General features: G+C 32.2%; 2 long non-coding RNA genes across 2 annotated transcripts; one reads left to right on the forward strand and one right to left on the reverse strand.

Annotated features, from left to right (window-relative positions):
• Positions 1 to 1,110: 1,110 nt before the first annotated feature.
• Positions 1,111 to 6,145, reverse strand: LOC114078068. Its single transcript, XR_003579581.1, has 2 exons — positions 6,023 to 6,145; positions 1,111 to 1,684 (listed from the first exon to the last, which is right to left on the reverse strand). It is a non-coding gene; the product is annotated as an uncharacterized LOC114078068 (long non-coding RNA).
• Positions 6,146 to 6,177: 32 nt separating this feature from the next.
• LOC114078069 lies at positions 6,178 to 10,869 on the forward strand. The gene is made up of 2 exons (XR_003579584.1): positions 6,178 to 6,463; positions 10,311 to 10,869. It is a non-coding gene; the product is annotated as an uncharacterized LOC114078069 (long non-coding RNA).
• Positions 10,870 to 15,567: the final 4,698 nt, after the last annotated feature.

Below are 15,567 nucleotides of genomic sequence, written 5' to 3' on the forward strand. Positions count from 1 at the left end.
TGGGACAACCAGGGAGAGAACATTGGCAGGCTGTGAAGAGAATTTTCCGGTACCTTAGAGGTACATCTGACGTTGGTCTCATTTATGGAGGTGATACTCAGTGCTTGGTTACTGGCTATTCTGATTCTGACTATGCTGGAGATGTTGACACAAGAAGATCGATGACTGGCTATGTGTTTACCCTTGGAGGATCTGTCGTCAGTTGGAAGGCAACTTTGCAACCTACAGTGACTTTGTCTACTACGGAAGCGGAGTACATGGCCTTGACAGAGGCTGCAAAAGAAGGGATTTGGCTGAAAGGGCTGGTTAGTGATCTTGGTCTGCATCATGATCAGGCTACGGTGTATTGTGACAGTTTGAGCGCAATTTGTCTAGCCAAGGATCAAGTCCATCATGAGAGAACCAAGCATATTGACGTAAGGTATCATTTTCTGAGAAGTGAGAAGAGAATCAAGGTGAAGAAAGTAGGAACTGCTGATAATCCTGCTGATATGTTCACAAAGCCGGTTCCACAGAGCAAGTTTCAACACTGTTTGGACTTGCTCAACATCAGAAGCTGTTAATTGCCCTGCGGGGCAACTCTGAGGAAGAGGGGGAGGCCTGGCACTATCATAGTGCGTCTGAAGAATCTGTTTGGAGAATTCAAGTCAAGGTGGAGATTTGTTGAATGCCTTGAATTGGACCCGTTACAAACAGAAAGGACGGTATACAATGTTGTTGTATTGGGCCCTTAATTATCTGTCAATTCTGTATGTTGGGCCCAAGCCTGTTAGGGCATAGCTTAGCACTATATATAGACGCTATGGCAAACCCTATTCTGTAATTCTGTTCTTGCCTCTCCATAATAAAACTGCTCTCCCTCCTTCATTTATTTTTATGCTATTTCGAGTCGTCAAAAATCGAAGTACTCCTTGTTCTATTCGTCAACCTTAGTTCTTCTTGAAGTCTTGTGTTTAAGCTTATCTGATAAGGCTGCTTCATTGACAGCAACTCATAAGTTGATGTATATTTTTTTAATCTATGGTAGCTGGAGTAAGCCCTTTATCACTCCATTTCAGAACTAAGGATAAACTAGGTTATGCTTAATTGTTTTTCTTATGATGTTCAGCATAGCATGAATAATAGTAAATTAAACCCATGCATAGAGGCTTTATTTATTTTCATCTGCTTTGGCTGCCATTTCTTCTATTTGATTTACATTGCTTTAGTTATGCGTATAAATGCAGAAGTGTTTCCATCGCTGACTGTTTTTCTTTGTGTTTCCTTTTGATCCGTTTCACGTGCATTCGCCATGAGTCCTAACGGACTTTGCCCGTATCCTTGCATTCCTTTCTCGAGCCATAAAGGCTCAAATTACCCTCCTTGATGCTGGTCAGCCCCTCAAAACAGGTGTACAGGTCGAAAAACAGCAGAAATGCAGTGCTGGAAATTGATTACAGGTTCATCAAAACCTGGAAAGTTGCTGGAAATTACATTGCAGGTGTTGAAGAAGTTGTATACCAGCTAATACACATTTTATACACCCATATACAGGTTGAAATGTGCACAGGAGGCCAAATTCGAAATCTGGGTTGAAAGCAGCGAAAATATGCTGCTGTAAAGGAGCTTTCAACTTTCGAAAGTTAAAAAACAGGCTGATATTCAACCTGTATACACTGGTATACAGACGCGTAATACCTTAAATCTGTGTAAAAAATACGAACTGCAAGTTAATTTACAGGGACATCAAATTCAGATAAAATACGGGAATAGGCAATGAATACGTGCATAGGATACAACCCATAGACATTGATATACATTTTTGGGCAGCGATATACAATTGTTAAACAGGTTAAAAAATGATACAGGTACAAATACGCAGAAACAATATGGTTAATACAGGGTGAATAGCGAGAAACGCGTATTCGAACAAATTCAAGGCTCAAAAAGTCCAATACGAGTTGGATATATACAGTATACATCATTTGTATACTTTAATTTCTTTTTTCAGGAAATGGGCCAGGGCCTTTTTCAGCAACAATTTTGATAGGCCCAAGAGGCCACAAATGTTTGTTTTGCAGGATTTTTAAATTGTTAAAAAAGGGCACAAATTTAAGTGATTTAGTTTAGGACAGGTGGGCAAAGCCCAATGACCGAAGTTCAATTTTTTTCCACTTTATTTATTATTGTTTGAATTAATATTTGGTAGAATTTTAATAATCTCTTAAAGGGCAGCCATTTCTTTTATTTGAATTTTCCTACTATGTTTTCTTACTTAGTTGGTTTTCATTGACTTTTGTCAAAAGTTTAGGTTATTCCCGTTAGAAATTCCCTCTAATCATTTCCCTTTAGAAATAAATAAAAAATGGACTAAAATATGTTAAAACGAATTTTCTCTTTACTTAGTTAAATATTTTATTTTAAAAGTCATTTAGTCAAATCGCCGGTCAACCGCAAGTTAGCGGGCATCCTGAGGGCCTAACACCTTCTCGAGATGTACATTGAACTTTGAACCTTTTTCAATTGATTTTTATCTGTTTTGAATCTTTTGAAAATTTTAAATTTTTCTTGATTTTTATAAAAAAAATCAAGTGGTGACTCCGTAATTTGGAAAGTCGATTTTTCTTAAATAATAAGATTAATTGATTTTTCCTAAACCTAGTCATCTTCACACCATTTTTAAACAAATAGTATTTTTTAAAATTAAAGAGTATGCAATTTTTAAGTTTCTGAAATTATATAATTTAAATTTTAAATTTACATCTTAAGTTATATAAAAATGTGTTTGATATGTTGAAAAGGTGTCATAATTTGAAATTAACAACATGGTTTCATCTTTTGTTGAGTTAGTTAAGGAAATTCATAGTCATAATTTTATGAGAATTTGCACTTTTCACATTACAATTGTTAGATAACTTAATTTTTTTAAAAAAATATTAATATCTTTATCGTAAGTCGTAAGTTTTTACGTTTTGTACTTATTTCAAATAACTATTAATATAATTAATTTATCTTTGTAATAAAGAAAAGAAATTACTATTTTAGAATTTAAGTTAGAGTCTTTTACTTGATAAAAATCAATTGTTTTTTTCTTATAAAAATAACGTGTAAAAGAGTATTTACATTCTTAAATTTTGAATTTTTTANTTGGATTAAAAAATAGTTATGAATTTAGAGTCCTAAAAATAGTAGTACATCGGTTGGTTATTTTTATGTTTACGTGATTTTCAAAATTAATTTATACATTTAATAATTATGTTTATTATTATTATTATTATTATAATTATTATTATTATTATTATAATAATAATAATAATAATAATTATTATTATTATTATTATTATAATAATAATAATAATAATTATAATAATAATAATAATAATAAACATAATTATTAAATGTATAAATTAATTTTGAAAATCACGTAAACATAAAAATAACCAACCGATGTACTACTATTTTTAGGACTCTAAATTCATAACTATTTTTTAATCCAAAGAGTTTTAAAAAAATAGGACTTTTAATGTTATTAAATAATAAATAACTATTTATTAAATGAGTTTAAAACCAAAAAGTTCTAAAAAAAATAGGACTCGTAAGGGTATTAAATAATAAATAACTATTTTTAAATAAGTTTATAACCAAATAGTTTTAAAAAATTAGGGGAAAATTCAGTTTAATGGAAAATAAAAACCAACAACGTGGGTCTAAGATAAAAACAAAACAAACTTTGTAAAATTTTGACTTTATTTTAAACTATTGAGGTTTTTGAATTCAAAATTGATGATAACTTCTATTTATAATTTTGGAGTTTTTACTTTTTTGTTTTTTTGTTTTCTTTCGCTATAAATACAAACATCGTACTTACGTTCTATATTATATAATTTTTTTTAAATCATAGTTAAGTTATTTTCATTATGTTTCACGGCTTTCAGATAACAAATTAAAATATATATATTTTTTGATGAGTTTATTTCTTTGCACTATTTTTATAATAAAAATTTGAATGAAGAAAATACTCATTATAAAAAAGAGGATCTTCATTTGAAGGATCCAAATTCAACATAAGATTAAAGTGAAGGTATTGCAACTTAGTATCAAATAGTGTATATATATTACAATTATATGAATGAAAAAGTCTTTCATCTCTTAGAATTAGAGCTTTACAAAAATACTTTAAATATAGTTATAGTGTACACATAAGCAATTGAAGAATCTTCTTAGCCTAAATTATCACTTAATTCATTAAATATAAATTAATTATTAGTTTGATTACTAATTTTCTTTTTCTTTTAATTATTATTATTATTATAATTATAATTATAAGTATTATTATAATTATTATAATTACAATTATCACACAACCTTTTCAGTTTCAAAAGGAAATTACACACGTTGTTTATTTCCACAAAATATGTCTATGTTTGAGATAAAATTATATTTCTAAAATTCATTTATTTACATCTACTTAAATTTTAAATTATTGTTAATTGTTTTAAAATTTATATATAAAAATCTTCTAACAAAAAATATTACCACGAAATAATCAACAAACAATTGACATTTGCGGTGCAACCCTTGGAAGTTTCATACTTTAAATAATAAAAGTTTTTTAAAAAAAACAGATGCAATTTTTTCCTATTAAATGTAAAATTTAAAGCAAAAGTTGGATTCTTATTCGAGAATAAATTTACAAATAAATAAATTGTGTATACTTTATTAGTTTAGAGTTGATATAGCTATTTTTAATTTGAATTAAGATGTAAACATTTTCAACCATTTAATGAAAAAATAAAAACTTAAATGCATGAGTTTTCTTTTAAATGATTAGTTGGAATTCTCACACTATCGTAATTTACCCTTTCTAAAAAAATTTAAAAATAATTTTGAAGAGTTAATCATCTTTTTTATCAAATTAAAAATTTTTAAAAAATAGAAAAGAGTCCTATTAGCTGTGGTAACATTTTAATTTCCAATTCAGTAATCATATGATTATGGTGTGTTATGAATAATTCTTATCATAATTTTTATTTTTTATGTTTCAGTTATACTATTTTTTAAATTTTGAAATAAATTTATCTACAAAAATAATTTATAATTTAATTATTAATAAAGTGTGAATGGAGAGGAAAAATAGGAAAAGTGAATTTTTAACTAGGAGTTTATGCTAACTCTTTGTTTTGTTTTTATTGCATTATTTTCTTGTTAAATTAATTATATTAACAGTTTTTATCATATTACCTTTTTTAAATTGTAATTTATAAATAAAAATTATTTGAATTATAAAATTTCATAAGGCAAGTAGAAAAATCTTAATCAATTTACTTATATTTTAGAAATTCACTAAAATCTCTTTACATAACTCAAAATTTAAAGATAAAAATATTAATATAAATTTAAAACTCATTCCACTAACTTATTTAAAATTTATCTGTCAATCTTAAAATGATTACTGCAATTATATGCATGTGTTAATTTTTTTTGCAAAATATAACTTTTTGTAAAAATTATTTTTTATAAATATTTATTCTTAAATAAAGAATCTTCTAGGATTAATTTTATTTTTAATAATAAATGTTATTTTTATGGGTAAGTAATGGTGCATATGATTGCATTAGTATTTTTTTAAAAATAAATTATTAAATATCACAACTATGATGTTCATAATTAAAACACAACATGTCGTATCTTTTAAAATATTTTTTAAAGAAAAAATTTAATAACAATAATAACAATAATAATAATAATAATAATAAAGTTCATGACACCTAAGGATGGAAAGAACTTTTACGGTTCCAACACGGTCCTAACAACGCCTTATTCACAGCTAACATGGGTCTTACCAGGAACACCGGACTAAGTCAAGATCTTCCTATTCCCGGACTACATTACTTTGACCTAAAATACATCGGAACATTCATTTACTTATCATGTAGTTATAGTTCAAGTTGTTGTTAGTCCAACACAAAGTATTTAGCCTATCATTTAGGCTTTTAAATATTAAAAATATTTAAATTAATAATAAAAGAGAGAAAAATAATACCTTAATTAGAGTAGACTCTCACAATAAATCTTCTAAGTAGAAACAACAACAATTTTATTTATATGGTAGTGGAAATACAAGAGTAGTAATACAGAGAGGTTGACCAAAGTCTGCCCTCTACCTTCTACTAAAAGATCCTTATATAGAATGGACCTGAAGAAAAGTCTAAAATTTATGACGTAAGTGCTTACGTCATGTTACATTATTGAACCGACATTGGGGTCCTAACTTTATAAAAGCTTACAATTATCTTAACTTTTGTAAAAGTTAGAGTCTTATCAACTAGTCTTTTCTAGTCTCCTTCCCCTTTAGCGTGTCTGAACTAGAAGATTCTTCTATCTGATTCCTGAACTGTTGAAGAAATGTTTCAATGTCCATCTCTTCTGTGCTATGAATGCTTTGGATTCTCCAGCTATAAAGGTGTCTTCTTCTTCATTTGAGGTAGCCATAGATATATAAAATTTCATGCCCATATTTTTTATTAGATCTTTTTTGACTTCTTCCATGTATGAAGAAAGAAGTTCCGATTTTGAGATGGCTCCTTTCTTCATCTGCAGCCTTCTGGTTATTTATTTGAAAGGACTGATATCATCACGGCCTTGTATGACTTCTGATTAACGCTTGTTGATCTCGATAGAGTCTTTAATGGAGTTTATAATCTCCTGTCCATTTCATTATCCACGGAACAGAGAATTACATAAAAAATTACAACAATGGCATCTCTTTAAAAATGATATCATCTTTTTGTAATTTATCAATTTGGGTGATACGTCAATCCATTCAACATATAATATTTTGTATTCCTCTGACAATATATTTATAGATGGACCATATAAAATCCACCATTGGCAAAACCAATTTGGTATATGCTGCTTATAAACGTGAGAGCATATTTTTATAAACTGTGAATGTTTTCTATCACAGTTTTCATATAACAAGGTATTATTAAAGTTCTCAATATAATCCCAGTAATTAAACTTGAGTGCAATTTTTTGTTATGGATGGGTGCATTCTCTTTCTTTCATCGTGCTTATTCCCCATTCTTCTGGGGTGAATATCATTTTTATAATGAATTTTGAAAAGTTATAAACATTTTTAGTATTGGCTAGGTAAAAGTGCTCAAATTCAGCTGACCCAATAGATGAGAGTATTATCTCATAATACATTCTGTATTTATAAGTTGGGACAACATATGATGCTGTATCAAAATACCTGGTCATTATTTGCCATGGATCGTCTTTCCATTGTAAATATATGGGCTCAAGAAGAAGTATTACTTTATCTTTCTCATTTTTATCATATACTTCAATATTTTCATTTCCTTCGTCAGTTACAGCTGAAGAATAGGATGGTGGGTTATTACCCTCAGCTTGTTTGGATTGTATAAAATTCATGAATTCTTTGTACATTTGATGTTCAGTGTTAATTCCCAATGTGCTCGTATATGCTCCTGCAATGTTTGAAGCTGTTAGCTTCTGGTTTCGTATTTAGGCCAAGATATTATTTCTTCCCATTAGTGCTTTTCCTCTTCCTTCCTCTATTAGAGGAAAAATTTCCCGATGGCCGCATCGCTCCTGGTATTAATAGATAAAGATTTATTAACTTAAATATTCTCTAGTAAAAAAATCGGGAATACTATTATATGTTCCCTTTTTATAATGTATTTCAAAATCAAAAGGTGCTAACAAAGCTTGCCATCTTACAAACATTTGTTTTGAAATATCATGTTTTACATATTTATTAAAGATGAATTTCTCTGCTTGACACTTATGATAAATTTTTGATTATATAAATCTCCTTGGAATTTTAGAACACTTTTAACTATAGCCAAAATTTCTTTAGCTATATTAGATTTTTTTGAATATTATTCCATTTTCCAGAATAGAAGTGTATGAGGTATTCTTGTTTTTTCATTAGGAGAAATTTGTTTTAAAATTCCCCCGTAGCTAATATCAGAGGCATCTGTTTTCACTATATTTTGCCAATTCGGATTGGCTTAGTGAGGCATGGTAGGTTATTAACCTTTTTCTTAATGTTTTTGACTGCTTTAGTATGATTATCAGTCCAAGCTTTAGGATTTTTTCTAAGTCTATCATATAGTATAGTTGTGTCTTTAGACAAATCTTTTATAAAAAGAGAGATGTAATTTAAAATTACCAAGAATCATTGGATCTAAGTTTTATCAGTAATAACATCAGGGAATTTTGATGCAAACTCTATACTTCTTTAGATGAGAATAATTTTTCCTTTTTCAATATTATGGCCTAAGAATCTAACATTAGTTTGGAAAATATGCATTTTTGGTCTAGATATAACCAAATCATTTTGAATAATAATTTTCTTAAATAGATCAAGATGTTTAAAATGCATTTATATGGTTTTTGGAAATACCAAAATATCATCTATACATACGATGATAAAATTGCTAAAGGGGTTAAAAATATCATTCATAATTTTTTGAAATTTCGAAGGAGCATTTCTTAATTCAAAAGGCATACTATTCCATTCATATTATCCCATTGGGACGTTAAAGACTGTCTTATATTTATCTTCTTCATAAATTTGAATTAGCCAATAACCTGATTTTAAATCAAAATTTGAAAATATGATAGCTTCATGAAGTCGATCCAATAAATCTTTTTTATTGGGGACAGGATATCTGATCCATTTTAAAACATTATTAGCGCTTTATAATTTATGACAAGTCTTGGTACTCCTTTCTCTTGTTCTGCTTGTTTATTAACATAAAAAGCAGTACAAGACCATGGTGATTTTGAGGGTCTTATTAAACCCTTTTGGAGAAGATTATCAATCTTTTTTTTTTTTTACATAAATTTAGATATTTTGAATTTATTTGGCATGGTCTTGCCTTAGTGGGAATATTATCTTCAAAAAATTCTTCTTCATTAGGAAGACTCACCACATGCCTCTTACTTTCCCAAAATACATTTGGGTGGTCTCCACATATTTGTAGAGAGAATTGACTCTTCAAAATCTCAATGTTTCCTTGGATTTTAGGATTTTGTAAAGTCTCTTCAATTGTAAGATTACAAATCACATTTTAAAGAAAATCAATTTGTTTATTTTTTAAAGATATCATATCTTTAACCTCATTAACGAATTTTGAAAATGGTTCAGATATCAAATCTGTTCTTATTTTTCTTCCTTCGAAAGTACCAGTAATTCCGGTCTCATTCCATGAAGTTGTAGGATATATATGCCAGTAAAAAGTCATTCCTAAAATGATTTCGTTAGAAATATTTTTTATTAAAACAAAGCTTTCAGGCATACATATATTATTTGTACATATATATGCTTTAGGAATTTTTTATTCAATATCCATTTCATGACCACTAGCATTACGAAGACTATGTGTAGTCTTTTTAAATTATCTTGATGAAATTAATCCTTCTTGAATGCAATTTAAATCAGCTCCACTATCAATTAGAGCAATAAAATCCTTTTTAGGTTATAATCAATAAAAAGAGTAATTTTTGCTAAAGGTTTATGTGCTGTAATTAGCTCAATAGTTTCTAAAAATAAATTCTCATTATCAATAGACTCATTAGGGATGTCAGGAAGATTACTTTTTGGAACATTATAGGAGGATCATCTTAAGCTATGACATGTTTTCTATGATGATTTTTGTCCTTACTTTCTATATAAGTAATTCTTTCATCAAGAATCATATTATGATTTTTGAGAAAAGATATTTCTTTTTTTTTGAGATTATTTATCTCCTCAACCAAGTCTTGGATTGTAGTAGGAATGTGATCCCTTTGAGACCTCAGTTTTAGTTGTCTTCTTACCTCTGCCATGGTATAAACATTATTATGAATAGGATTTTCTTTAGGAATTCTAGTATTAAGTAGTGGTGCTGGTATTATCAATTTTGTCGATAATTTGGGACCTTAATGTTGGGTCATCAATCATACTAAGAATTTATATTCCATTGTCATTACTTATAACATCGATGTTTAAGTCCTTGAACTGAGAGTATAACTGATAGAATTCATCCTTATCTTTATCAAAAGGTTGGCCAGTCTGGCAAGACGTACATTCTTCCTCAGATGAGGACATGTAGTCTTGTTCATGATGAACTTTTAGGTCTTCAGTAGTAGAGGATCCCAGGATCCCTCTCCGTCACTATTATTAGAACTTAAATATTATGAAGAGGAATTCGATGTACCATAGTTTTACGGTAATTTTAATGCTTTTTCCTTAGGTTTCGTGTGTGTCTAAAGCTTTTTTTGTATTAGTTTTAATGTATTTTTCTCTTTGTTTGCAGGAAATCTGTCCAGAATGAATTCGCTAAAGAATTATGCTGAAACTGCAGAAGTGACTACCAATGGAGCTATCGACGGTCCGTTAGTGGCCACCATCGTAGAAGGAAAAGAATTGAATGAAGATTGGGGAATTTTGACTAAGTGTGGGGCTACGGAGGCTCTCGACGGACCGTCATCTCCACTACGGATCGTGCTGCACATCCGTCATCGTCAACAAAAAGTAGCCCCAATACCCATCTTGAAAAGAAGCTAAGTTTGGAACGACGGATGACCACGACAATGGACCACGACAATTCGTCGTGGCCTTGACATCTGTCATCTAGGTTTTTGACTCAGACGCGGTTTTCGGGCAGATTTTTCTTAAATAGATTTCCCTCTTTTGTTAGGACTCTAGTATTATAAATACTTGTAAAAACCTCATTTTTGAGGTTATAGTCTTGGGTATTTTTTAGATTTTATTGTTCTAGTTGTGAACTTGTGATTTTGGGAAATTATTCTATTTTCCGGAAATCGTTTATTGCAAGCTTATTGATTAATTCAAGTAATTTTCTGGGTTTTCTTTTCTCATCAAAGTAAGTGCATATATTATTATCAAACTAATATGAATTGTGTGATTATTAACATGGGTAACTAAATCCATAGCTAGGGTTGTGGGAACCATGGGTAATTAACAAGGTAAAAACTAGTTGAAATAATAATCCTAGAATAGTGTCTTGCATGTATTGATAATTCTTTCATTTAGAAGTCTTTTTAACGAGTGCACGCGTTAGAACTCGCCTTGTTGCTACTTGCCGAACCAAGAAGATAGATAATAAGAAAAGAATTACCAATGTAGTTTAGTATATACTATCTAATAGGCAATTAGTGCGAAGTAACAACTAATCCATACATCGATTATGATGCTTAATGTGAGGTAAAGGTAAGGTTTAGTAAAGCATACACACTTAGCCAGACCAAGGTGCGAAGTGAAATTCCCTAGTTGCTGGACCAAGGAATTATGGATACATAACTTATCACTTTGCATGCAAGATACTATGAAAGGATTGTTATAGCTAGAATCACCGCGTTATGAGCCTGTGGGGAACACTTAAGCCCTAGTTACTTTCATTACTTGATAAAAATCAAATCTTTGAACTTGCCACTTGTTTACTTAGACATAGCTAATTACATTCATTACTTAAAACCCCCTTTTTGTTACTTGTTTTCGGAAAGGACTTAACTAAATAAAAGTACTAGTAGATTAAAGTTAAGTCTAAATCATTTTCATCGTGGGATCGACCCCAACCTCATAGTTGGGTTCATTACTTGATACGATCGCTTATACTTCTTTTTGAGAAGTAAATTTGAGCGTATTCAAATTTTGGCGCCGCTGTCGGGGAAAGTGGATTTTAGATTAACTTTAAGCTTATTACCAAAGTTTAGTCAACATTTTCCTAATTTTACTTTTTCTCTTTGTTTTTGTCTTTTGCAGATGTAACTTTCGTGTATGCCAAGTACGCGGAGTAGAGGAGAACCCATACTCTCACCCGACCCCGAATTAGAGCGTACACTATGCAGAATGAACCGAAATTTGGACATTCTCGATGATGATCACAACCCAGAAATTCCACCACCGATTGATGCTCATGATCAATTATTACATGAAAATCATGAGGAAGGTGAAATACATAGGCAACCTCCCGCTCCACGCTTTCAAGAGTATTATAGGGGATATCATAATATTACTGACTCTAACGGGCCACTTGTCTTGCCTCCCCTACCACACGGCCATACTTTCGTGGTAACTAGTAGTCTAATGCAAATCCTCACCGCTAGAGGTTTGTTTTCGGGGCTACCTTCTGAGGATCCACATGCTCACATCGCCAAGGTGAGGTCGGTGTGTAAGAGTTGTGTAGGGAGGACTGATTTGAATATGGATGTAATTGGGTTGAGAGTGTTTCCTCTCTCACTGACGGAAGAGGCCGTTATATGGTTTACCGAGATCCCCTGTAACTCAATCTACACTTGGAATCAATTGAGGGATGTGTTCTTAGCACGTTACTACCCGGTCTCTAAGAAGCTAAACCACAAAGATAGGGTGAACAACTTTGTGGCACTACCGGGAGAATCAGTCAGTAGTTCTTGGGACAGTTCACTTCGTTCTTGAGAAGTGTCTCCAATCACCGCATCGATGATGAGTCACTGAAAGAGTACTTCTATGGAGGACAAAATGATAATAATAAAGTAGTACTGGATACGATAGCGGGTCCCTCAAAAAATCTTGGAGCACTAGAAAGTTAGATACTGGGAGAAACACTTATGCAGTGCAATCCGCACACAACCCAACCACATATGAGATTCATGAAGAAATGGATCAAATGAGAACTGATCTTAGTTTGGTGTTGAAACACGTCACTGGGGGTGCAAAAAAGGTAAATGCGCTGAACTACTTGTCTAAACTATACCCGCCGACTGATGAGTATTACTATGAGGAGGACTCTTATGCGGTAAATGAGCAGACGGGGGGTTTCTGACCAAACGCCCAAGGCTCCAATCAAGAGAATTGGCGCAAAGGTCAAGGAAATCGAGGTCGGAACTATGGTAATTACAGTCGAGAGGGTCATTATATCCGAGATGGGAATTACAACCGCAACAACAACTTCAACCGGGGTAACTATGGTAACAGAAATGATAGGAGTGGGCCCTATGTTCCACCTCAAAACATGAAGTTGCTCCTAGGGATGGTGGAGGTAGTATGGCGCGAGTTGAGGATATGTTGCAGAAAATGATGAGGAGGTTTGATACTAGTGATGAGCACACTAAAGAGTTGAGGAGTGACTTAGCGAGTATTGGGCAAAAAGTTGATGCACATGCAATCTCGATCAAGCATCTTGAGTTGCAAATGACCCAATTGTCTTTGACTATGAACCCACGCCAACTGGGCACTCTTCCTAGCGATACTGTCCAAAATCTGAATAATGATGGACATTGAATGGCAGTCACAACTCGAGGTGGTAAGCAAACCATTGACCCACCGATGCCGTCTGGGATAGAAAATGTGATAAGAGGCGATGATAAGGTGTTGACACCCAATTTTGACCGACCTTTGACCTTTTTAGGATTACTATTCGATTAAATACGTATTTTAAAAATCTATTTAAAGTTTAGAATTTTAATCAATTTTTGCTTTAAATTTTTTTTATATATTCTAGTATGTTCACTTAATAAAATTATTGTAAATATTATTAGATATTTTAAAATCATTAATGAATTTCAAATGTTTTAAAAATTTAAATGATTTTCAATTGCATAATAATATTTTAATTAAATAGCAACTCCTACACTTCCTTAAAATTATTTAAATTCTAGCCTATTCTATTATAATTTCTTCCAATTCTAGCCACTCTAAGTCAATTTTATTTCAATCATAGCCCCTCTTTCATTACAATTTTAGCCATTCCACATCCAATCCAATTTGATTTTAAGACTCCATCTTTTAATCTCAACCATCCATCCTTTAAGTTAAATCCTAGATTAAATCCTAACCACTCATCTAAACTAATTCTATGGTCAAGATCTAATCTCTTATTCTTCCTATTTTCTAATACCCTAAAAAAGACTAATCCCTAAAAAAATGTCATTCTCTTCTCCCTCCCCTCTCCTTGGCAGCCGCCAGCCCCCCTTTCTTCTCCCTCTTCAGCCGTCCCTCTCCCCCCACTTGCCCCTTCTCCCGTCGCTCTCCCTCTCTTCTCCTCCTTTCTCTGCCCTCTCTCCCTCTTTTTCTGCTTCCCTCTCCCCTTCCCATCTCTCCTCTCCCCCTCTCTCCAGCTCGACGAGAAAGAAACAACAGTAGTCAGAGACAGTAAGCTACCGCGAGCTCCAACGAGCGACCAATGATATACCGTGGTTTCACGGTATTATTAATACTTTTTCCTTAAGTTTAGTGTGTCCAAAAGCCTTTTTGTGCTAATTTTTATGTAAGTTTCTTTTTATTTTGCAGGAAATCTGTCCAAAGCTGAATGCGGAGATTTTGAGCAAAGAAATGCAGAAGAGACCACCTACGGAGCTTATGACGGTCCGTCGTGCTTGTGACGGTCCGTAGGTGGCAGCGTAGTGCAGCTGCTGAAAGAAGATGGGGAAGTCTGACCAAGTGTGGGGTTACGAAGCTTGTGACGGTCCGTCGTGTCTATGACGGTCTGTCCTGCAGGTTCGTCATGAAGTTCAGAGAAGTAATCCCAGTACCCATATTCCAAGAGTTGAAGTGTTTTGGAACGAAGACCCTCGACGGACCGTTGTGCCTATGATGGTCCGTCATACTTGCCGTTGAGGGTAATGAAGAAGAGCAGCAGAAGAAATTGCATAAGTATGGGACGACGGAGTCCATGACGGTCCGTCGTGACCATGACGATCCGTCGCGAGGTCCGTCGACCCAGCCGCGTTTTGGCAGATTTCCAGCAAATAGAGTCCTTGTTTAATTAGGTTTTTATTTTTTATAAATAGTTCGAAAAACCTAGTTTTTGGGGTTAGACTCTGGATCATTGTTAGACTCCGTATTGTTAGACACCGTATTAGAAAACATTGCATTGTTAGACTTTTGATTATCATTGATTGTTGGTGATTTTTGGTGATTAATCAAGCAAATTCTCGGATTTTACTCTTTCTCATTAAAGTAAGTACATGAATTCTTATATAATATATTTGACTATTGTGATTATGACTATGGGTAACTAAACTCCATAACTAGGGTTGTGGGAACCATAGGCAAATAATGAGATAAAACCTAACTAAAATAACAATTCTAGAATAGTGTCTTGCATGTATTAATAATTCTTTCGCTTAGAAGTCTTTTTAACGGATGGCCAACGTTAGAACTCGCCTTAATGCTACTTGCCGGACCAAGGAGGTAGATAATAGGAAAAGAATTATTAACATAGATTTAGTGTATACTATCTAATAGGCTAGTATTGATTGGTACGAGGTAATAACTTAGTCAAATATCGAATACGATGCTTAATATGAGGTAAAGATAAGGGTTAGGANTAAACCCTAGTTACTTTGATTAATTGATTAAAATCCAACATTCAAAGCTGTTAAGAGTCTCTTTCAACTTATGCAGTTATTTTCATTCATTTAGAAATAGAAACCCCCCTTTTATTGTTTTTACTTTCCAAGGAAGTCATTGACCAAACAATAGTAATAACAGGTTGAAGTTAAGTCTAGACTATTTTCCTCGTGGGAACGATCCCAACCTCACTAGTTGGGTTATTTACTTGACACGAC

Source organism: Solanum pennellii, chromosome 7 (assembly GCF_001406875.1).
Source record: "Solanum pennellii chromosome 7, SPENNV200".
NCBI classification, from domain to species: Eukaryota; Viridiplantae; Streptophyta; class Magnoliopsida; order Solanales; family Solanaceae; genus Solanum; species Solanum pennellii.